Here is a 22757-nt window from a genome sequence, read left to right as displayed (position 1 = left end):
TTATTCTCCTCTGACAACTAAATGGATTTTCCTTGGGACCTATCATTTTTTGGGGAAGTAGGAATGGGTGAGCATTAGTATGTGAATACTTGTAATTTAATCATTTCATCTTTCATCTAAAAAGAAGCAACACCAACCTCTTCCTCCTACAACAACGACACATGGAGAAAAAAATGGAAGGGAGATACTAAACAGATAACAATGATTATTGCTGGACAATGTGACTAGAACTTGTTGCCATTTTTCTATTTTCCTTTGGTTTCCAAGTGTTTTACAGTGAAACTATATTACCTTTCTTTGTTTAATTGAGGTAAAAATGCCATAGAACTCACCCTTTTAAAGTATACAATTCAGGCTGTTTCATTATATTCACAAATTTGTACAACTATTCCCACTATCTAATTCTAGAATATTTTCATTAAAAAGAAACCTTGTGCCCATAAACAGTATTCCCATTCCACCTCCTCCCAGTCTGGAAACCACTAATTTACTTCTTATCTCTATGGATTTGCCATTATGGACATTTCTTATAAATGGAATCATATAATATGTGGCCTTTGGTGTCTGCTTTCTACTTAGTATGTTTTCAAGTTCATTTATGTTGCAGCATGTATTAGTACTTCATTACTTTCATGGTGGAATAATATTTTTAGATGTATTACTTCTATAATGAGAAAATATTTTAGCTTTTAAAAAAGGAATGAGTACATAAGTGTAACCCTTGATTGTTAATTCTACTAAGGGTACATTGATACAATAAGAATACATTTTTTTGATAATGCACAAATTAATTTTTAAAATCATATATTTATAAAGCATAGTGAGCCTGTGAAATAGGTTTTCTTTCTGACTCAAGCTCTCAACTAAAAATAACATGGGAATCTAAATGATATCTTGCTGATAATCAGACAAAAATTAAACAATAAAGAGACAGGTGTAGACACCCAGGACACATACATACAGTTCTATCTTAAACAGAAGATGAAACATTCTTGGCTTTAAAATTTTGAATGTTCAAAGAGAAAATTATAGTAGTAAAATGAGCAATTTTAAGAAATTATTTGGAAACATAGTACATGTACTATTCTGTGCAATCAAATAAGATATTTTAAGCATGGATCTACATAGTATACTTCAGCTTTAAGAAGAAAAAAGGTCCTAACTTGTTTGTATGCACACTGTATATATATTTGTGTAGCTGCAAATCACAAACACTTGTTGATACACACTCAGTATGTGAATTCATGTTATAATCTTTACTTGCAAAGGCAGAGTCTTATATATTTTTAGTTATATGGGAGATAAGCTTGAGAAAAGCTGATTGGAACTAGCTCATATAAAGTAAGAGTTCAGTGAAAAATCAAATTCTATAAATAAATGACCCTGGACATAAAATATGAAGCACTTCAAACACACTGAGGGTGCAGTGGGGTGGTGAGCAGAAGCGGGATGCTCATGGTCTTGATCTAGGTGCTGGTTACATAGGTAGTTTCATTTGCAAAATTTCATTAAAACCATACACTTGTGACATTTACACATTTTGCTATGTATGGTATACTTCAATAATTCTTTAAAGTTGAAATAGCAACAAAAGACCCTACACATTGATTTTGAAGGGCATGTGGTTCTCATGTTGATGAGCTTTTGCTAAGGGCTGAATCAGGAAGCTTTGTCAAGAATTAAAAGAGAAAATAAACAAATGGGACTACATCAAAATAAAAAGCTTTTGCACAGCAAAAGAAACCATCAACAAAACAACAAGAAAGCCCACTGCATGGGAGAACATATTTGCCAATGTTATCTCCCATAAGGGTTTAATCTCCAACATTTACAGGGAACTCATACAACTTAACAAAAGGAAGATAAACAATCCAATCAAAAAATGGGCAAAGGACCTAAATAGACACTTTTCAAAAGAGGACATTCAGAAAGCCAAGAGACATATGAAAACATGCTCAAAGTCACTAATCATCCGAGAGATGGAAATCAAAACAACAATGAGGTATCATCTCACACCTGTCAGAATGGCTATCATCAACAAATCAACAAACGACAAGTGCTGGAGAGGATGTGGAGAAAAAGGAACACTTGCGCACTGCTGGTGGGAATGCAGACTGGTACAGCCACTATGGAAGACAGTATGGAGTTTCCTCAAAAAACTAAAAATGGAACGCCCATTTGACCCCGTGATCCCACTTCTAGGAATATATCCCAAGAAAACAGAAACACCAATCAGAAAGGATATATGCACCCCTATGTTCATAGCAGCACAATTCACCATAGCTAAGATCTGGAAACAGCCTAAGTGCCCATCAGTAGATGAATGGATTAGAAAACTGTGGTACATCTACACGATGGAATGCTATGCTGCTGTAAAAAAGAAGGAACTCTTACCATTTGCAACAGCATGAATGAACCTGGAGAGCATTATGCTAAGTGAAATAAGCCAGTCAATGAAGAAAAAATATCACATGATCTCACTCAATTATGGATAATAAAGACCATTATAAACTTATGAACAAAAATAGATACAGAGGCAGAGCAGCATGGAACAGACGGTCAAACTACAGCGGGAAGGCCGGGGAGGGTTGGGGGGCAGGAGGGGCGGGGTAAGAGATCAACCAAAGGACTTGTATGCATGCATATAAGCATAACCAATGGACATAAGACACTGGGGGTAGGGGAGGCCAGGGGATTGTCAAGGGCGGGAACAAAAGGAGACATATGTAATACTCTTTGTAATACTTTAAGCAATAAAACAATCTAAAAAAATAAAATATTGGTCAAGTCTTTAAACAGTCAAAGTTGTATGTGCTTGTTTGAGAAAGCTAATATCCAATCTGTCAAGAAGACATGCTTAAAAATCCATCCTAATGAATAAAAGTCTCTATAGTGTTCTGCAGCTACATTTTTACTGAAAGCATTCTCTAAAGATGTCACTGGGTCAGCTTTTGAAGTACCAAGAGACCACTTGTTGTGAAACCTTCAGATATGATGACAATCAAACAATTGTATTTAATCATTTATGAGACTATAATATGACAGTTAGGATTAGGTTATGCTCTGATTGAAGCAAATGAAGAAAACTGTTTTGATCCCTTTAGAATTTCCTAGCAAAGTTAGAGCATAAATATAAAAGTGCTGGTGGACAAAATCCAGACTCTTTAAAATCTCTTATTTTATTTAAGGTTATTGGCTTATATCATTGTATAGATTCTAGCTAGTATTTTAAGATCATGTTCCTATACCTTTCAACTCTTGGTAAGGAGTTATTACATGAAAGACTGCACATTTTTAAAAGCAGGATGAGGCACTATTTGTGGGAATGTAAGATGGAACCATTATTCAGGAATGCAACTGGCACTCTAAAGACTTAAAAATGTCCATAACTTTCATCAGTTATAAGACTTTATTCCTAAAAGCATAATTAGGGCATAAAAAAATTCCACTAAATGTATGCGCATCATGTCACTATTTGTGGAAATAAAATATTGAAAACAATTTCAGAAATACAACGATAGGGGATTGGTTAAAAAACACCACCAATAAATGTCCATACAATGGGAGAGTATATAGCCACCAAAAATATGTTATAACAGTACATTTATTGTTATCCTATATAATAAAAGGGTAATATGCAAATCAACCAAATGGCAGAATGACTGGTCTCTGTAACACACACTGACCACCAGTGGGCAGATGCTCAATGAAGGAGCTGTCCCCTAGTTTTCAGTGCACTCCCACAGGGGGAGCACTGCTCAGCCAGAAGCCAGGCTCATGGCTCAAGGCTGGAGAGCACAGCGGTGGTGGTGGGAGCCTCTCCCACTTCCATGGCAGCACTAAGGATGTCTGACTGCTGGCCTAAACCGGCAGTCAGACATCCCCTGAGGGCTCCTGGACTGTGAGAGGGTGCAGGCTGGGCTGAAGGATCCTCTTCCCCTCCACAAGTGCATGAATCTCATGCATCAGGCCTCTAGTAGTTAGATACTCATAGGAAATCTTTAAAGAAAAATATCATAAAAGTATTTACAGAGTAACACCATTCCTTAAAATTTATGTGCCTAAATATAAACAAAAACATTTGGGATAGAGATACATTAAAATATGAGTGCCAACTACTATTATAATTTATTTTTTTCTTATCTATATATTCCATCTTTTCTATACTGGACATGAATTCTTTTATAACAAGAAATTTGCAAACAAATGAGATGGGAAAGTAGGAAAACCAGGGACTAAAATATTCTTCTTCTTTATATGGAATTAATGTCTACCCTTGACCTCTCTGAATACCTTGAGAGCTTTATGTGAAGTGCATTTCATAGAATAAGAATAGCCCTATCACTTCTGAAAACGTTCTTTCAGTTCTGAGCAGACATCCCACTCGTCATCAATATCACTTTGGAGCTTGGCATCACTCAGCTCCTTTGACTTATGTCAAAGAAGACTCTAAAATATCAATAGGCCCAAACAAGAAAACTCCACAGCCACCTAGCCTAGAATAATGCGACAAGGATACACCTGCTGAACACAGGGGTAGAAATAAGACAATGGGATCACTCCCTTCTCCAATCTTTTCACATCAAGTCATCTGACTTTGAGAGATTTCAATTCTCTTTCAGAAGAGAGTCCTTGTTCTACTGCAAATAAATGGATTTTTTAAAATTTGAAATATTCTAAGGGTTCCCTGTTGACTTGTGTTTAATACTGGTATACACAAAAGGAAACAATTTCCTTTCCTTGAAACCTCTTTCTAGGATCCTTAATGATCACCTGCCAAATTTAGCTCTGGTGCCTCGCCACCATGTTTATTACTCCTCCATGCTATTGATGTGAGGCCCAATCTCATCTCCATTCAGAGTGCACAACAGCAGATGTCTTGATAAAAGGGGGAGTTAGTGAACCTATACGAAAAGAGCTAGGGGAACACACTGTACTGAAAGGAAGCATAGCTTCCTGGCTTCTGGTACTAAAAGTACATTTATGCGAAAGAATCAATGGCCTTGGTCATACTACATCTATATCCTATCTAATAAAAGAGAAACATGGTAATTAGCGTACATCTGCTACCCTTCCCATTGGCTAATCAGCGAGATATGCAAATTAACTGCCAGCCAAGATGGCGGCCGGCAGCCAGGCAGCTTGAAACTAGCATGAGGCTTGCTTGCTTCAGTGATGGAGGAAACCAATGTCCCCCGCCTGCCTTGCCGGCCTCTGAGCTTGAAGTTTGTAACATAGTTACAAATATAGAAGCTAAACAAAACCCCAGAAACCTGCTTTCAGCCGCCAGGATCTCAGAGCTGGAGTTGATACAGTGTTTCGATTATAGAACCCAAACAAACCAGGTACCTGCTTTCAGCAGCAGAGGCCTCAGAGCTGGAGTCAGAGCTAAAGCTGGCCGAGAATCAAAAAAAAAAAAAAAGAAAAAAAGGAGCAGTTGGGAGCTTCAGTCACCCGCCAGCCTGAAAACAGCCCTCAGCCCCTCACCCAGACTGGCCAGGCTCCCCAGTGGGAACCCCCACCCTGATCCAGGACACCCTTCAGGGCAAACCAGCCGGCCCCCACTGTGCACCAGGCCTCTATCCTATATAGTAAAAGGGTAATATGCCTCCCAGCACCAGGATCAGCGGAGCCGCGAGGCCTCCTGGCACTGGGATCAGCGTGATAGGGGGAGCTCCCCACCCCCCTGATCGCCCTGCGGCTCTGTGTGTGACAGGGTGCAGCCCCCCAACCCCCCCCCCCCACATGGGCCCTGTTCTGTGTGTGACAGTGGGCGGCGCCCCAGCCCCCTGATCGGCCCTACCCTGAGCGTGACTGAGGGTGGCATCACAACCTCCCAATACGCCCTGCTCTGTGCATGATAGGGGGCGGTGCCCCAACTCCCCAATCGGCCCTGCTCTGAGCCCGACCAGGGGCTGCACCTAGGGACTGGGCCTGCCCTCTGCCACCCGGGAGCAGGCCTAAGCCAGCAGGTCGTTATCTCCCGAGGGGTCCCAGACTGCGAGAGGGCACAGGCCGGGCTGAGGGACCCCCCCCCAACCCCCGAGTGCACAAATTTTTGTGCACCGGGCCTCTAGTATATATATAAAAGGCTAAGTGACCATTAGGACCGAACGACTGGAACTACCAGAACCTCTGGTTGACCAGTCGCTATGATGCGCACTTACCACCAGGGGGGCATATGCTCAATGCAGGAGCTTCCCCCTGGTGGTCAGTGCACTCCCATAGCCAACCTCCCATGGCCCCTCCCCCCCGCCAGCCAACCTCCCTCGGTCCCTCCCCCTCCCTGGCCAACCTCCTGCAGCCCTGCCCCCCCAACCCCCTGCTGGCCAACCTCCCATGGCCCCTTCCCTCCCCCAACTGTTGGCCAACCTTCCATGATTCCTCCCCCTGGGCCCGACCAGGGATTGGGGGGGGGGGAGGGGCTGGCAGGCCAACCTCCTGTGGTCCTTTCCCCCGGCTGGATGGCCCCCTGATAGGCCTCAATCGCTGACCAGGCCGACGGACCCCACCTGTGCACGAATTCATGCACCGGGCCTCTAATGCGAAATAAAAGGAGAGGAAGTATAGAGATGTTGGTCAAGAGACTGGCTGCTCATTAGAACCACTGGGAGAATTTGTTTTGTTTTGTTTTGTTTTAAATACTGCTGCTGTCTGTACATGAATGTTCTTGGCAGCATTATTCATAATAGCCAACAACTTGAAACAACTCTCAACAATGGTAGAATAAACAATAAATAAATCAGAAATTGAGGTCTATTTATACAATGAAGTATTACACAGCACTAAAAATGGATGAATTGTGGCTACATCTCACAAATGCAATATTGAGGGAGAGGAAAGCCTGACACAAAAGAGATTTTGTTTTTATAAAAGCACAAAATCAGGCAAAACTAATCTACAGTATTAGAAATCAAGACAGTGCTTACCTCCATTGGGTTGTGACTGGATAGGAGTTTAAGAAAGCCTTGTTGGTGGTGATGTTCTATTTCTGTATGTAGGTGCCAGTTATGTGGGTGTGCTCAGATGGTGAAAATTCTTTAAGTTATATACTTATGATATGTATATTTTTCTTGAAATGAGATACACTTCAACAAAATGTTTTACATTCAGATTCCTGGGCCCCAATACAGATCTACTAAGATGGTTGGTTATATTTTTCCTGGAGTGTTCCAATATGCAGTCAAGGTTGAGAATCACTGGACCAATGGTCTACATCTAGTGGTGTGCTGGAGCCAGTTCCTGTTAGCTCATGAGAACCAGTTACATTTTTAGGATTTTTGTAAGCCTGTTAAAATAGGGTCGGTATGAAGAATTACATTATGTAAAGTTTTGCTTAAATAAAATGTACTAAAGGTACTAAATACTCAAAACTCATTATTTTACTGTTATCTATATTTTTGTCGTTATTTATGCCCATTTTATCTGCATGGTGGAAATACTATATAGTGGTGTGCTACTGTCCCATCTCTTCCCAACTCCATGCTCAGTCAGAATGATAGCATGAAAGTGGCTATGGTGGGAGTATTTACACCACAGAAGTTAGCAACCACTACACAATAGCTTTACTGATCTGTTGACTGTCTTAAGAAAATGATTTTAAAAATGTTAATAATAGATACTAAATTTAAAAGTGTGTTATATGTGTAGCTGCTACATTGTGAATAGTACATTTAAGGAAATATCCTTATGGTATATAAAAGCTATTATCTGGTTCAGCAAAGAAGTCATTCATATTTTTAATGAATGTATACAGTTCTGACATATGTCTTTGTTATTTTAACTTTGTTTTACTCATTAACTTAAAGAAAACTATCAGCCAACAATTATATGGGAATTACACCTTTTCATCAATTGTATCCTAGGTAGGCTTTGGATAGAAGTGTTCTACAAAAACCAACGAACATTCTGTGAAACCCCATGGGCTATATGGAATTTACAATAAAGAGTATTGTATATTTTATTATTATTTGTAATTGTATGCTACACACATTCTTTATGTCAGTAAAATTTATCATCAACTTATGTATGCACATAAATGCATTTTCCCCCAGAGAGCTGGTTGATTTACCTGCACACCTCTGTCTACATTCCTCCCATGTTTAAGATTCCATGACTCTCTATTATGATTTAAGAAACAAGCAAACAAAATAAAGTGGGAGTTGTAGGGCCTATAAGCAATGAGTTTTGGCATAAGTTATAGTAACGATTATACTTTAGAGTCTCACTATTCAACCTGTGGTTCCCACACCAATAGCACTGGCATCAATGGGAAGCGTGTGAGAATAACCTTGGGTTTAACCCCCAGAACTCCTGAATCAGAATCTGCATTTTATCAAGGTGCCCAGGTGATCTGTATGCTGACAAGTTTGAGAAGCACTTTCTATAACAGTGATGGCGAACCTTTTGAGCTCGGCGTGTCAGCATTTTGAAAAACCCTAACTTAACTCTGGTGCCGTGTCACATATAGAAATTTTTTGATCTTTGCAACCATAGTAAAACAAAGATTTATATTTTTGATAATTATTTTATATATTTAAATTCCACTTAACAACGAAAAGTCAACCAAAAAAAAATGAGTTCGTGTGTCACCTCTGACACGTGTGTCATAGGTTCGCCATCACTGATCTATAAAAATAAAAGCATAATATGCTAATTAGACAGGACATCCTTCTGATGTCCTTCCAGACGACCTTCTGGATGAAGCTGGGGCTATGAGGGAAGCCAGGGTCCTGGGTGCCAGAGAGAAGCTGGTGCCAGCACCCAGGGGAAGGAAGGCCTACTCTTGCATGAATTTTGTGCACCGGGCCTCTAGTTTTAAAAATAAACTCATTGGTATGAACTGAAATTGATATAACCAATTTGAGATTAGTAATAATGTTAGAGACAATCTAGCGATTAGTGATCTTTAAGCATCTAAAATCAGTCAACCCACTCCACAGCCCTGGGAAAAATACACAATTGCTGCCCATAAGCCAGAAGAAAAGGACCTATATCTTGCAATATACATTTGTCAAATATTGAAAGGGAAACTGTGCCACTAGGAAAATAAAGGCTATTCTAGGCCACTTGGATTATTAATTTAAGAAGGAGAAAAAATGTAAAAGACAGAGAAAAAAATCACAATAGTAGCTTTCCTCCATGTACATGATGGATAGGACATGTTGCCCTAGACTTGGTTCCAAAATTTCAAAGCAGGGCAGCAAGTGCCACATGACAAAGTGTGGCAGCTGGGAGAGGAGTGTGATGAAACACTTCCCAGAGATGTAATTTAGGCCAGGGTAGTTATCAAGTGCTGAGGGCGAAAGGGGGAAATTGTAGTGCTCATGCTTTTCCTATCAATATATCAGTCAGCAACACAGGACAGAAAGAAAAGAGAGGGCCAGTGCACAGACAACAGTCAGTGCTCAAGTTAATTGAAATGACAGTGGTAGGAAAGTGTCACATATTTTGAAATTGAAAGCAAAAATGTTCTACTGGCCATCATATTCTCTGGAAATATTTCTTAGCTATTTGGTTGAAAATATTGTAGTTGCTTTGAGCTACACAGGTCTATGGGAAAACACGTTAGCTACTTAAACAGTGTCTGGAAGGAAATGTGAGCCACAAATCTCCAAGAGGAACTTGGGATTAGTTGCAGCAGAAACCGGAACAGTAAAATAATTCAGGTAAACTCTGGCAACCCTAGAATGTGAAGAAAACAAATCAAATGTAATTGCGACTGGGCCACTGGTACCCAGAGAGACCATCTTGCCTGTTTCTGCCCAAGAAAAAAGGTTACTACAACCGTCCTTTTGATACCAGAATTCAAATGACTTTAGTACATTTAGGGGTAAGATGATATCACTGCCCTAATGTGTTATAACATTTTCCCTTGAAATAATCTAGGAAGGCTAAGAAGAGAACCAACCCTTACTGGACACCTACTATGTGCTCGACATGTAAAATTTCCTAATATCTTCATAAGCCTTTAGAGGAGGTGATATGGTCCCCATTTTACAGACTAGCAAAATGCGGTCCAAGGAAGTATTTCAGCCATGTCATATAGTAAATAAAAATCTGAGCTCCACAGACAAAATTAAATATCTCCTTACTTAATTAACACAGATTGCTCAACAAAGACAGCTTGGCAGGAATCAGAGTATGGGGTTGTTATCTTCTGAATAAGAGGAAAGGGTTTTTTCTATATTGGAGTTAATGAAGCTAAGTGAGGGGTCTCCTAGTACACAACATATCTTTATCACCCATTTCTGGATGTATCTTAGGCTTCAGATGTATATCATACTGATAGCTGTAATTCTGGCTAAGCTGGAGGGTCTGGAAGACTTGGCATTTTTCTGGAAGTGTTATACAATAGAATTGAGCCCTGGGCTGGGACTTAGAAGCCTGGGTTCTGTTCCAGATGTGTCACTTATTAACTATGAGAGTGGGTAAGTTATACCACTTCTCTAGATGGCAGTTTTTTTTCACCTACATGAGGTTGGATTAAGTATCCTTAAGAACTTTTCTGGATCCATGATTCAACCCTCTATGACTCAACTATTTAAGATAGAAACTTCCATCAAAATATATTAGAAATGACCTGAAGTGTTAACAAATGTGTTGAGAAAAACCTCCCATGTGATTCAAATTACATTAAATTTAAAAAAAATCACATAAGAATAATTATTTACTCCCATATGCTACCATTGGCAAGAGTAACCTGGAATAAAATGATTTAAAGTTTTGTTTTTATTTCTAGGTGTTCTTTAAAAATAAATATATATTCAAGTTCTTAGATCTGAGTGCAAATCCAAGCTCTACCTCCTATTAGCTCTTTGACTTAACATATCTGAGTTCCATTTTTTGCTTCTGTAAATAGAAATTGATAATGAACCTGAGCTGTAATGTAGTAAAGTGCCTGGCATCTAGTAGGAGTATAACTAGTACTGTTATTCCAGATCATCAGGGATTGGAACTATGGTTGGGTAACAATTCAAAGGAAATTTTCCAGTGAAATGGAACCTGAGATGGTAAACTCATTAGCACTGGGAACTTATCATGAACCATGTCTGTGCAATAAATTAACTCAGGTGCAGAATAGAAAAATGTAATTGCTCCTTCTGGACCTTTTAGCATCTCTTTCTTTTTTAAAAAAAACAAAATGTTCTAATTCACCTCTTAGTGGATAAAACCTTCTCAAAGTATTTGAAGACCAGAGTGTTCTTGGACATTTGGAAAGAGTACTGTTATACCCACATTTCATTTCAGTGTCTTATTTGTCCATTGCCCAATTTCTGCCCTATGTGCACAGGAACAAAGGATTCTAGAAAGAGGAGGAGGTAATTCACTTTGTTTAGATAATAAAAAACCAAACAATTCTCATGCTGACATATAAATAACCAATCTACACACACCCCATCCACTGAGTGCCTGTCTCTGGACCACCCCATCAAAGCTTTCCCTTCCCCCATCTCCTGCTCCACTACTCCCACACTACCACTTCCTATCCCTTTCTACATACACTACTTTTTGTGACTTATTTTTTTCTTCTTTCTCCAAGTTTTGTTTTGGGGGTGTGAGGTTGGTCAAAGCGTGGATGGTGAAAAGAAGATGGACATAAGAATCACATCCAAATCACCTGAATTCTTTGAACCAACCCCATTACATGAAGCCCAAGTGAGGCCTCCAAATAATGAAATTGAACTGCCTATTTTCTAAAAGGGAGAACAACAAAATGATTTTAAAAAATTATTCTGTTTTATACAAGAACATTTTCTGAACAAAAAACATAGTAAAATTTCAAATGTTTTCAGCCATGTTTTGAGATAAGTCAAGCACATTAACTAAAGCTTTCTGAAGTTAAGACAAAACAAAAACAAACAAAAAATGATTGCTAATTAAATTATCATTAGAGATATCACACAAATTCTAGCATCTCTTGCGGTACTAACACTATATGATTCAGAGCATAATTTTACTCTTGAAGTAATTATAGATTTGTAGTTGCTATGACAAAATGTTGATGCTGAGGTCTCAACCTGTAATGGGATCTTCCCAGTATAATAATGCTCTTATGATCTATTTTGTAATGATACACTATATAACAACTTTTACAGGACAAAGCTGTTAGGGAACATCTTTAACCACCCCTTAAATGCTTAAAAGGATATCTTAACTAATAAGCTTTTAGGGCTATTAGCTTGAGTTGGTAATATCAATACTTTAATAAAAGATGATATATTAAGGTTTTCTTTAGTAATTTGTTTCCATTTCTTTTATTACCCCCGTCTAAAAGGATTAACAACTGTAACCAATGATTTTTCAAAAAGTAGGGAAGAGTGGGGAAGAGAAGACTATCAACCTAGGCAAAAACTAAAAATGTCTTACTTAATCTATAAATAGTGGCTATTTTCAGGACCCTAGTTGGGATTTATCTATTATGTATCCAAATCCATTACATGGCATATTTCAGACAAACTGAAATTCCAAAAGGAATACAATACTTGGAAGCAACATGCCAAATTGCAATGCTTTCTCAAAGATGCTATGCAGATTCAAACACAAACATCAGATTCAAGTCACCTGAATTTCTAAACCAATCCCATTCCATGAAGCCCAAGTGAGGCCTCCAAGTACAGTGGGGCCTTGACTTAAGAGTGTCCCGACTCACGAGTTTTTTGAGATACCAGCTGATTTTTTGCATTGAGTTGATAGAGTAATTTGAGTTAACGAGCTCCTTAAAGAGCTCGGTCTTGGAACGAATTAAACTCGTAAGTCAAGGCCCCACTGTAATGAGATGGAACTGCCTATTTTTTCTTTTTACAATGCTTTTGAAGCAGTATCGCCTTTGAGTCTGAGATAGTGTAATTTAGTGTTTCTAGATGACTGCAAAATCTCTCCCTGTTCAGTTGAAATTTTACATTCTATCTTTTCCTAAACTTTCACCCACTTGTCATCTATCCATGCAAAATATGTACTGGATATTTCCCCCCCAATGACAAAGTAATCCCACAGAGTGGAAAATGTTGAACTTGTCAATGTACCAATGACCCCCCATTTGGCCTTTTGGTATACATGTTCTTGATTCATTCCTAATTTTTTAAATACATGAATGTTTACAATCTTACTTGTTGGTAAGATCCTTAAGACCAGAGATCTCATGATAAAAACTTACTTAGATCTTTGACAGTCCCATGCCAGAAAGCAGACATGAATACCTATTATTCCACCGTTTTACTCTAGATTCTAGAAAATGGAATTGATTTATTTTGTAACAGCTGTATGATATGAGCTGTAATTACCAAGTTATATTGGGCAAGTCACTTAACTTTTCTTGGCCCCAGTTTCCCTATTGGAGAACAATTTTTTCAACTAGAGAATTAGGTGTTAGAGTAAGATAGAACTTTTTTTTTATTTTTTAAAATCAATTCTATTTTTTTTTCCATTGCCTAGAACTAGGAATTGAAATTATTATCTAACCTCTCTGAGCTTCCAATTCCTCACCTGTTGGTTGGGGATCAAGAGAGTAATTCCACATCACGGGGAGTTTTTTAGATGCAGAATGAGAACATAAATGCAAGGAATGCAGTACATTACCTGAACTTTGGTTCATGTTAAAAATGCCAACTATTATTTTATCAGGTTTCTTCCAGCTCTAGAGTGCTAAGATTAGAATAGAAGTAAAACCTTATTTATCAAGCACCTAGATCTTCAGTATCCTCAGCTACTCAGGCACCACTTTTATCCCCCCCACCCCAAATAAAAAAAGTCTTATAAAGGACAAATTGATTCAAGGTCCATTTTATTCACAGAGTAAATAGAATAATTTTAATAATCATTGAAGTTATGTTAATAAATTATTCCATTAAAAAATGACAAAGACAAATTGTTGTAAGACAAATTGACTAAGAAACCTGTTCTCAAATGTACACTCAGAATTAGACACAAGATGTAATCTGTGGTCACGGGTTTGTACAAAGACACTAACCTGGCTTGCTGGATGTGAAGAACAAAACACTCTGCTTACAGCTGGACTTACCTACATAAAAGAGAGAAATACTGTATAAATCCTACTGCTTGCCAGGAGCACATGAAAAGCTACCAAAATTTTCAACATATGTTGTTTTCTCCCCCTGCCCCGCCCCCAAAAGGGGCAGAATCTGCTTTACTTTTGCTAGGTGCCAGTGTTAAAGTAGCATTTCTTCGGGTCAAAGAAATTTTATCCTAAAATAGCTAGGATAACATTTTGTAGCATTTGTTAAAATATATTTCTGAACACTCGGTATGTTACAAAAAAAGCATTTGGCCACAAACCCAAGGATAGGAACAAGGAAAAGCTTACAGACATTTTACAATACAAAAGTCATAAAGGCAGACATGCTAGTCCTCAAAAATAACATTTTTAAGATAATATTATCATAAGAAAAGTTCTTTTTCTCTATTAAACTATATTTGAACAGTTAATAAGTTGTGTTATTGAGCCAATGACATTAAAGTACCTGTGTTTCTATTTCCACCTCTTGATCACACACAGACTTTTGTACTTCAATTTATACGACATTCAAAATTCTGGACAATAACAACCAATGGGCAAGTTTAGAAGAATACTGGCTGTGATTTTAGTGCTTCCTAATTATTTCTCAGTCTTCCGCATTGGATTGGACTGGTTAAACCCTTTCCCACTAATATGTACAAATATGATCCAGGAATCTCAGAGGAAACCTTGTTTAATGTAATAATTTACTGCCCACTCCACCTGCACAGTAATATGCAGACGTTATTTACACTGAAAAGAACTCTTGTTTATTTTCTAGCAACTAGAGACTCTCTTCAGCATCTACAAAGTTATTGGAAACTAAATACAATTCCAAATTTATAAAGAGTTTTTTGTAAACATAGTGTATGTTTGGAAAGCCTAGAGCTTGTCTGAGATCAAACAAAAACAGACTATTGGCTATTTATATCTGCTGTTAGTGAGAGAAGGTATACAAAGATGCAAACTACTGATAACATTTTTGCAGTTTAGAGAGGATGCACAGTTCAGTGTAGAATATGCAACACAGCCTGGTTGGGGGTGGGAGAGCCCCAAACTAGAGAAACCTCAGGTTGAGCATCTGGCTGGGGTCCAACGGAACTGTTCCAACAGCCCAGGTTGGGTGAAGTTCAAAGTCAAGGCGACTCTTGGTCTTCTGAGACCTGAAGGTCTGGGTGCCTTTGTGTATATATCAACCTTCATGCATTTCCCCCCAGTAAATGTGTACAGTCAGCTCGAAAGGCACAGCTTGTGGGCTGACATGCAAAGCCAAGTCAAAACCCTGTGCTTGGCGCACCCTTCTAACTTTCTGGCTTGTCCAAGTCTAAATATTGACATTGCTCCTCAGTTGAGATGTTTGATACTGCTGGGGGTAGACACGGCACAGCTAACAGTAGGATCTAATGATGTATTTTTACATCGCTGTGCCTTCCTCTCATTTCTTTCTTTGGAGAGGAGGTTGGGTTCCCTTGTCTGCACACTCTCCCCCACCCCCACCCCCACCCCCATTGTTCCCCCCCCGAAAGCTGAGCACAGGGAGACAAGGTAAGAGGTTTTGAAAGCCCCTCATGGCAGCTCCACTGTTGTCACAGCAACTCACAACAGACTCCATCGACAGGGGGTTGGGGGTGGGGAGTGCCAAACTGTGGGCTGACCCGTCAACTCTCATGGGGGTGCAAGCGCCAAAAGGGCAAGCATATCCCCCTCTCGGGACCTCTGGCTCCCCACCACTGTCCTTCCAAGGAAAAGAGCCCTCCTGTCGGCGCGGCACCACCCCCTCCCTGGCGCAGCCAGCCTTCTAAGGGTGCCTGTTGTTCATTTTCTCAGCTCCAAGTTAAGGGTGCGGCTGTGCGGGCGCTCCTAGAAATCTCTCGTTTGCCTCGGATGTGAGGGTTCCCGGCCTCGCGGAGAAACGAGGGCGGTTCCTCTGGCATCTCGGTCCCACAACTCTCTCTTGGGACGCGGCTTACCGCGTGGCGCGGCCCGGGGACCCCCGCACGCCACCCGCTGGGGCCGGGGGCGGTGGGGGCTGCGCGGCGGCTGCTCCGAGAAGTTTCGTACCTTAGCGCACTCACAACACAGAACCTACCCTGAAGCCGAGCGAGACGCGAGCTCTCTCCGCCTTCAAGGGCTGGGGGGAGCGGGGGGGCCCCCCCGTCACTCAGCAGCAGCCACGACTGCGCGCGGTCGCGGGTGTGCGGGGCCCCTGCGCGCGGCGTGCAGCCCGCCGCCCAACTTTGCACAAAGGCAGCATGGCACTGTCTCGCCGGGCGGGCTCGCCTCCCGCCGCGGCCGCTCTTCCCAGTCCGGGGACAGAGGGGTTCGCCCCTTTCCACCCCCAGCCCTCCCCTTCTCCTCCGGCCCCCACCCCGCTCCCGGGCGGGCCAGCTCGGCGGATAGAGCTCCCGGCACCCAGCTCCGCCGCGGTGGCGGCAGCCGCGCTCACTGTGACGTTAGCAGCCTTCGCGGCTATTTATATCCACACGATTGGATTTCATTCATGAAACCAGGGCCTGGTGTGTCTGGGCGCTGGTGCGCGGGTGGCCAAGGGGCCTCAGCTTTACGCAGACTGGGCCCGGGCTCGGAGGCGGATTGCCCAGGACAAACATGCGCAGAGCATGGGAGACCCGGGCCCCTCTCCCGAGCCGTGGGGAGGGGCGGGTCGGTGAGCTTTGTGCCCCGGTTCCCATCCCTAACATCCCACCCATTCCCGTGCAATTGCTGGCCCTTGGTCCCAGGCTCCGGAAAAGTAAGTTGGGCCACTAACCGGCTGGGCAGCATGGCTTTCTTTCCCCTAGCAGCTGACCGGCCGCGGACTCCGAGGGAGGACATTGGCTTTTGTTTCAAAACCGAGCCCAGCTGCTGACTAAGGGCGGCGTTAGCCCAGCCTCCTCCTCCCCTGGGCGGCTGCACGTGCTGTGCTGTCTGTCGGGCTTCCCCCTCTGGGTTCCTTCCTTGGTGACTTAGCTCTTGGGATCCCCGCAGGGGGCGTAAGGACTCACAGGCAGCCCCCAACCCGAGTAAGGGGGTGACTTACAACCATCAACAAATGGCTAAGCGAGGAAGTGAAATTGACTTCTGGCCGCTCATGGGTTGTCAGAATCCTTGGAAACCCAAGAGAGTCCATCTCTCTTCTTCCAGGCTGACTGTGACCTCTGAGGACAGGACCAGGGTGTTTTTTTCAGGATTCACATAAGTATTGAGAATGTTTACAGTATGTTAGGTACTCTGTCAGGTTCTAAGGAGATGACAGTGAGCACAGCCAAGCTGGCCTGGACCCTCGGAGAGCGTTGAGAGGGCCTGCTAAAATTAGTGTGCCCAGGCCTCCACACTTCCAGCCTGGGTAACAATGGTATTGATGTGCTCAGCTACCTTAAAGGGATTTATTCATTTAATAAACATTTATTTAGAAGGATGTGTACACAGGGCTGGGTATGCAAAGATGGCAACGTGTCCTTGGTCCTCAAGGAGTTTTCCAGTAACATGTTCTGAGATATTGAGGGCTAGGGAAAAGGGAGCCATATTTTATTGCAAGGGCTCTGGCTTTGCCATATCCCCCAAGAAACAGAACATTGGGAAAATTCCTAAAAGTAAACCCCTCAGTCCCTCAGTTTCTTCCAGGAAACCATTCTTAGTTTCCCAGATGGAGTACTTACTGTCCCTTCCCAGGTCCCCAGATGAGTTCTAGTCCATTGGGCATTCCTACTCTTCCCCACTGGTTTATATTTCCTGCAGAGACAAAGGCTTGCCTGGTGCTCTCTGAATGTCTCAGAGGCTTCAGGATATAGTGAAATTCAATGGTTTGTTTATTTTTGGCAAGGAAAGGTATTACAGGCAACCTGCTTTGTTTAGGCCATCCTCATTGAACCATCTTCGAAATGGAGTTATCAGTCCCTAATCTTTTCAAACTATCCTCAAGGCTAAGAATTAGGGTAGAAACTCAAAAGAAATGGGAATCAGCATGTATTGCAGCCATCATATGTGGCAGGCAGTGGGCTCGAAGGTTGAAAAGGTATTTGCTCAGTTAATCCTCACAACAACCGATGAAGAAGATACAATTAATATCATAATCATTTTATAGATGATACAACTGAGGCATGCAGAAGTGAGTAGTTTTCTAAGGTTTTGACAGTTGTACTTGTACCTGGGTCAGCTTGTGCCAAGGCTTTATTTTATCACTAACCTGCTTTTTGGTATCCTTCCTTTCCTGTTTCTTTCATTTCCTCGATAATAAGTTTTAAAAAATTAAGTGGCATGCTTAAGCAAGGTAGGTGCTAGGCCCAAAAAGACATCTATACAAAGACTCCAGTTGACAGACTACCATTCAGTTGTCGCTTGCCTTCCATACCCAGGGGACACTGAGGCTCAGATAGGCCTTCTAAAGGATGCTGCTTCCATAGGGGTGAAAAACTGTCATCACGAAATTGCCCAGTTGATGCCTAAACCTGAGGGAAACTGACCAGAAGAACTTTCAGGAAAAAAATAATTGGTTAAACAGCAATTAAGATTGCAGGGAAAAGTCACTATTCTAGAAAGTCCTTCCATATTAAGGCAGTGACCTGAGAAAGAGGCTGCCATAATTATGCTAAGTCGCTCTCAAATTTTACAAATGACCCTCCCCCCAATTCTAGAAAAGTTGGAGAAACCAGTCTCTACTTTGCCAACAAGAAGTGAAAAGGAACAATAGTAAATTGAACTCCGGAATTTATCCCTGTTCTTGTTATTACCACAAAATAACCCACATCTGTATACTGAAATTGTTGTTTGCTAATAAAATCAATACTATTTGATTTTACTAAATATAAAAATGGGTATTTAAGCTTAATTAAACCAACACTGCATATTTAAATACTTCCAGGATTATACTGAACAAAAGTGGATGTAAAAGCGTTTTGACTAGCTTTTATGGTAAATAGTTATCAAAGTCATAGGATTAAAATATAATCCCCACAATGAATATAGAGAACTGTTCCATTATCACAAAAGCACTTCATCATGCTACCCCACCAGCCATTCATCTGTCGTCCATCTCTACAGTTTTGTCACGTTGAGACTGTTATATTAATGGGAGAATACAATATATAATGTTTTAAGATTGATTTTTTAAAAACAAGCACAATGCCCTTGAGGTTCATTCAAGGCATTGCATATATCAGTAGCTCATTCCTTTTTATTGCTAAGTAAATTGGCATTATACCAGAGTATCTTCATCCATGTATCCATTAAAGAATGTTTGAGTAGTATCCAATATTTTGCTACTATGAGTAATAGTTCTATAAACATTTGTATACAGGTATTTGTGTGAGCATAAGATTTTTATTTCTTTGGGATGAATGCCCAAGAATGTGATTGCTGGGTCATATGTTAAGCAACTGTTAAACTGTGTTTCAGAGTGGTTGTACCATTTTACATTCCCACCAGTAAGGTAAAAGAGGTTTAGTTTCTTCACATTCTCCCTGGCATTTGGTATTATTACTTAAACAAACAAAAAAATCAGTTGTTCAATAGTTTTGTAGGGACGACTAACTGTGGTTTTAATTTGCATTGCTCTAAAGGCTAATAATGTCGAACATCTTTCACATGCTTATTTGCCGTTCAAATCTCTTAGCTAAAACATCTGTTCGTGTCTTTGGCCTATTTTATAACTGGATTGTTTATTTTTTTACTATTGAGTTTTGAGAGTTTTTTTTAAAAAGTATATTCTCAGATCATAGGATTTTTCAAATTACTACCTCAAGACAACTAAGTTCAATCACTATTGTTCAACATTTCTATTGCCATCAGTTTATAGAAAACATTCTCAGGGAGTTACGTAAAGCACACCCACGTACTCACTTACATAAGACTCCTGTAGAGAGGGTCTTTTCCGTATTATTTCATAAACCTGCATTTCAGTGGTTGGCAACCGACGCCCAAAGCCCAGCAACACGTGGTGGCGGCGCCAGAAGTCCCATTCTGGCTTCTGCGCATGCTCAGGCGCAGGCGCAGACACCTTTCCAGCCGCCAAAGCGCCGCAACACAGCAGCAGAGCCCACACACGCCGGAGAGGAAGACCCCTGTGGTCGCCTTTTCGTCCCCGGATGCTGTCTGTGCCTATAAAGAGGATGCTCCCTTAGGTGGCGAGTTTCAGGTGTTCCAGAGACTCTTTCCTACCAGGGTTTGAAGACGAGGACGCTTGAAGCTCACTCTTGCGCCCATTTTTAAGACTCGATGTGTCTGGTTGCAAGATACTAAAAAACAGCGGTGCGCGAGGATTCCCGGCGTGAACCGGTGGCTTTCACGACAGCCGTGGCGGTCCTCTAAAGATGCAGTGGCTGGGGACATGGCCCACGTGCGGACTCGCATGCTCGGGTCGTCTGGCTTTTCCAGAAACGCTTCTGCGCCACTGACCAGGGGAAGGCCTCTGGGCACGGGACGTGAGCAGCGCTGTAGCGCGGACGCCCTTGTACGAACCAGCTCGCGTGCCAGCTTCCCCAGCTCCCACCGCCGCGCCAGGGAGAGCGTGCGCCCCAAAGGCTCCAGCTGATGATGGCAGGAAGGTAAGGCTGACCCTCCTCTGTGGCCCGTCAATGCTAAGCGTTCCAGGTCAAACGGAGGATGACCCGAACCTCCCGGGGCCTCTACGAGATGCTTCTCGCAGCTGTCAGACTCCTCTGGGGCCTGGTGATGCGGGGCGTTCCATCTGGGGCCCCTTCCCTAGCTTTCATGTGGTTGATAATGGCAATAAGATGGGTTACCCGCCACCACACCACAGACCTTCTCCTTTCCAAACGCCACAGGCTGTGTTAATGGTCTTTCATTTGGCAAAGTGTGAAAACCCTTCAGCCCAAGGGATTTGGGATGTGACTACTTGGGAATTTATCTCAGGAGCCAGCTCCGAGATCTCTGAAGCTTCTATTTTCTGTCCACTGTTCTGGGGTAATCTTTGTTATTCTTTTTTTTTTTTTAAATGTTTTTATTGATTTCAGAGAGGAAGTGAGAGGGAGAGAGAGATGATTAGAAACATCAATTATGAGAGAGCATCATGGATCGGCTGCCTCCTGCACGCCCCCTACTGGGGATATGCCCTTGACGGGCATCGAACCTGGGACCCTTCAGTCTGCAGGCCGATGCTCTTCTAGCCACGGAGCCAAACCGGCTAGGGCAATCTTTGTTATTCTTAACTGGGAATCAACTGAAAGAGATGTTCTTTACCTAAAACCTACAGGTGGAAATTTTATCCCCCAGTCTTGGGTTTTTAGTTCAGTTATCACTGTCAGTATTGATGTAGTTTCTAGGAGAAGCTTTTGAAAATAAATACTTAAAAGAGTTTATATTAAATATATAAATTTAAAGATGTTTATATGTATTTATAGGCGAACACATGAATACTAACCTTAATCTAATGGATTCAATCCTGGAATTTCCAAAATTATCCATTTAAAGATAGAAGCATTAAATCCTGGGTGCTTTTAGTTGTTAGGTCTATGAAGGCAAAAATACTTTTTACGTTGGAGTTTCTAATTTACTGGGCACCAATGGTTATAATCTATGAGCTGGAAATCAACAAAAAAAATCCCTTTTTTATAGCATGTTAAACGTATTTTTGCAGGTTTGTATGGATCCATTTATTAGGTTTTCTGTTGGGGTGGGGCAAGTTTTGTAAAAAAAATGTGATTTTACAAGTTCCACAATTCTACGTATATTCTTCTTTCTGTCAAAATCTCTCTTACCAAGATGGTGGTGTTCCACAGCTCTAGCTCAGCATGTGTAAGAGGGAGGCAAACAGCCTTTATGGTTATATGTCTGGCTTTGTTGGCATGGCATTACTAATTGGAAAACATGTATTCACATCTATACAAAGAAGAAAAACAACAGTCTCACGCACAATGTGTATTTTAGTTTTGTTTGTTTTGTTTTTAGAGTACAACATGATTCTGTACTGGAAAAAATCTGCATGTGATGGGACATTTGTTTCAGGAATAAGCTACGTTTCCTCCTAATATTTGCAAAAGGTGTTAATGCTAGACTTCGGTTTTACCTAATTAAAAATAAATGAAACTATTTATGACTCATAGCATGTTTAAGGCTGTCTTGCCTGACCAACTGTTTCATACAACAAACACAGAACTGTGTTTCTGTTCATGAAACAAGCGGAAAAAAAAATCCCCAAACCCACATTAAGGGAACACATGGTAGTTGAAAGCACAGAAAAAAATGGGATTGTATTTGGCTGTCCCACTAAGTAGCCATGTAATTCTGTGCTAGTTTTAATTTATAACAACTCAAAGTTCCATATATGAAATGAGAACAGGAATAATAACTTTCTGAAACGTTGTTAAGAGACTAAATGAAATAGTGTTTGTGGAAAACGTCTTGTAAAATGTGAAACTCTATACACATTGGTAAATGTAAAATTGGACTCATCATGAGGCCATTTAAAAATAATGTGCAGCACAAGGTATCGTTTGATTTGGGAGTACCAAAGATCAATCATTCCTATAACTCATCCCCCAAATGCTGACTGTAAGCATTATACATAATAGCCTCCATCAAGTTCTCTCGTAAAGTAGAAAGTTTAGTATTTGAGGTTTTTGCACTGCGAATGACTTGCAATTGCTGCTTTTTCTTCCATCTATAGAAGTGAGCTAAACTACATGCAGAAACTAGAAAAATAAATGGACTGCGCCTGCATATACACACAGCCCACTTCAGAAAAATAATTCCACCTACGTTCATATCACAGTTTTCTGCTTACCAAACA

General features: G+C 41.1%; 1 protein-coding gene across 9 annotated transcripts in view; it reads right to left on the bottom strand.

The window, feature by feature from the left end:
- The window catches only part of RHOBTB1 (Rho related BTB domain containing 1), a 107621-nt gene that overhangs the window by 52384 nt on the left and 32480 nt on the right, over window positions 1-22757 (bottom strand). The window contains exons 1-2 of one of the 9 annotated variants that reach the window (XM_059662619.1): window positions 16782-16881; window positions 13970-14020 (exon numbers count right to left, since the gene is read on the bottom strand). The exons of 1 other annotated variant lie outside the window; for it this stretch is intronic. The gene's annotated coding sequence lies outside the window, so the exon portion shown is untranslated. Of the gene's footprint in view, window positions 1-6929; window positions 7673-11238; window positions 11260-13969; window positions 14021-16103; window positions 16375-16781; window positions 16882-22757 lie in introns of those variants that run through there. 7 more of the 9 variants (XM_059662624.1, XM_059662618.1, XM_059662620.1 and 4 more) reach the window with 7 other exon arrangements.

Source organism: Myotis daubentonii, chromosome 13 (genome assembly GCF_963259705.1).
Source record: "Myotis daubentonii chromosome 13, mMyoDau2.1, whole genome shotgun sequence".
Taxonomy (NCBI): Eukaryota; Metazoa; Chordata; class Mammalia; order Chiroptera; family Vespertilionidae; genus Myotis; species Myotis daubentonii.
The sequence above is the reverse complement of the archived record's forward strand: the minus strand, read 5'-3'. Positions and strand labels throughout refer to the sequence as shown.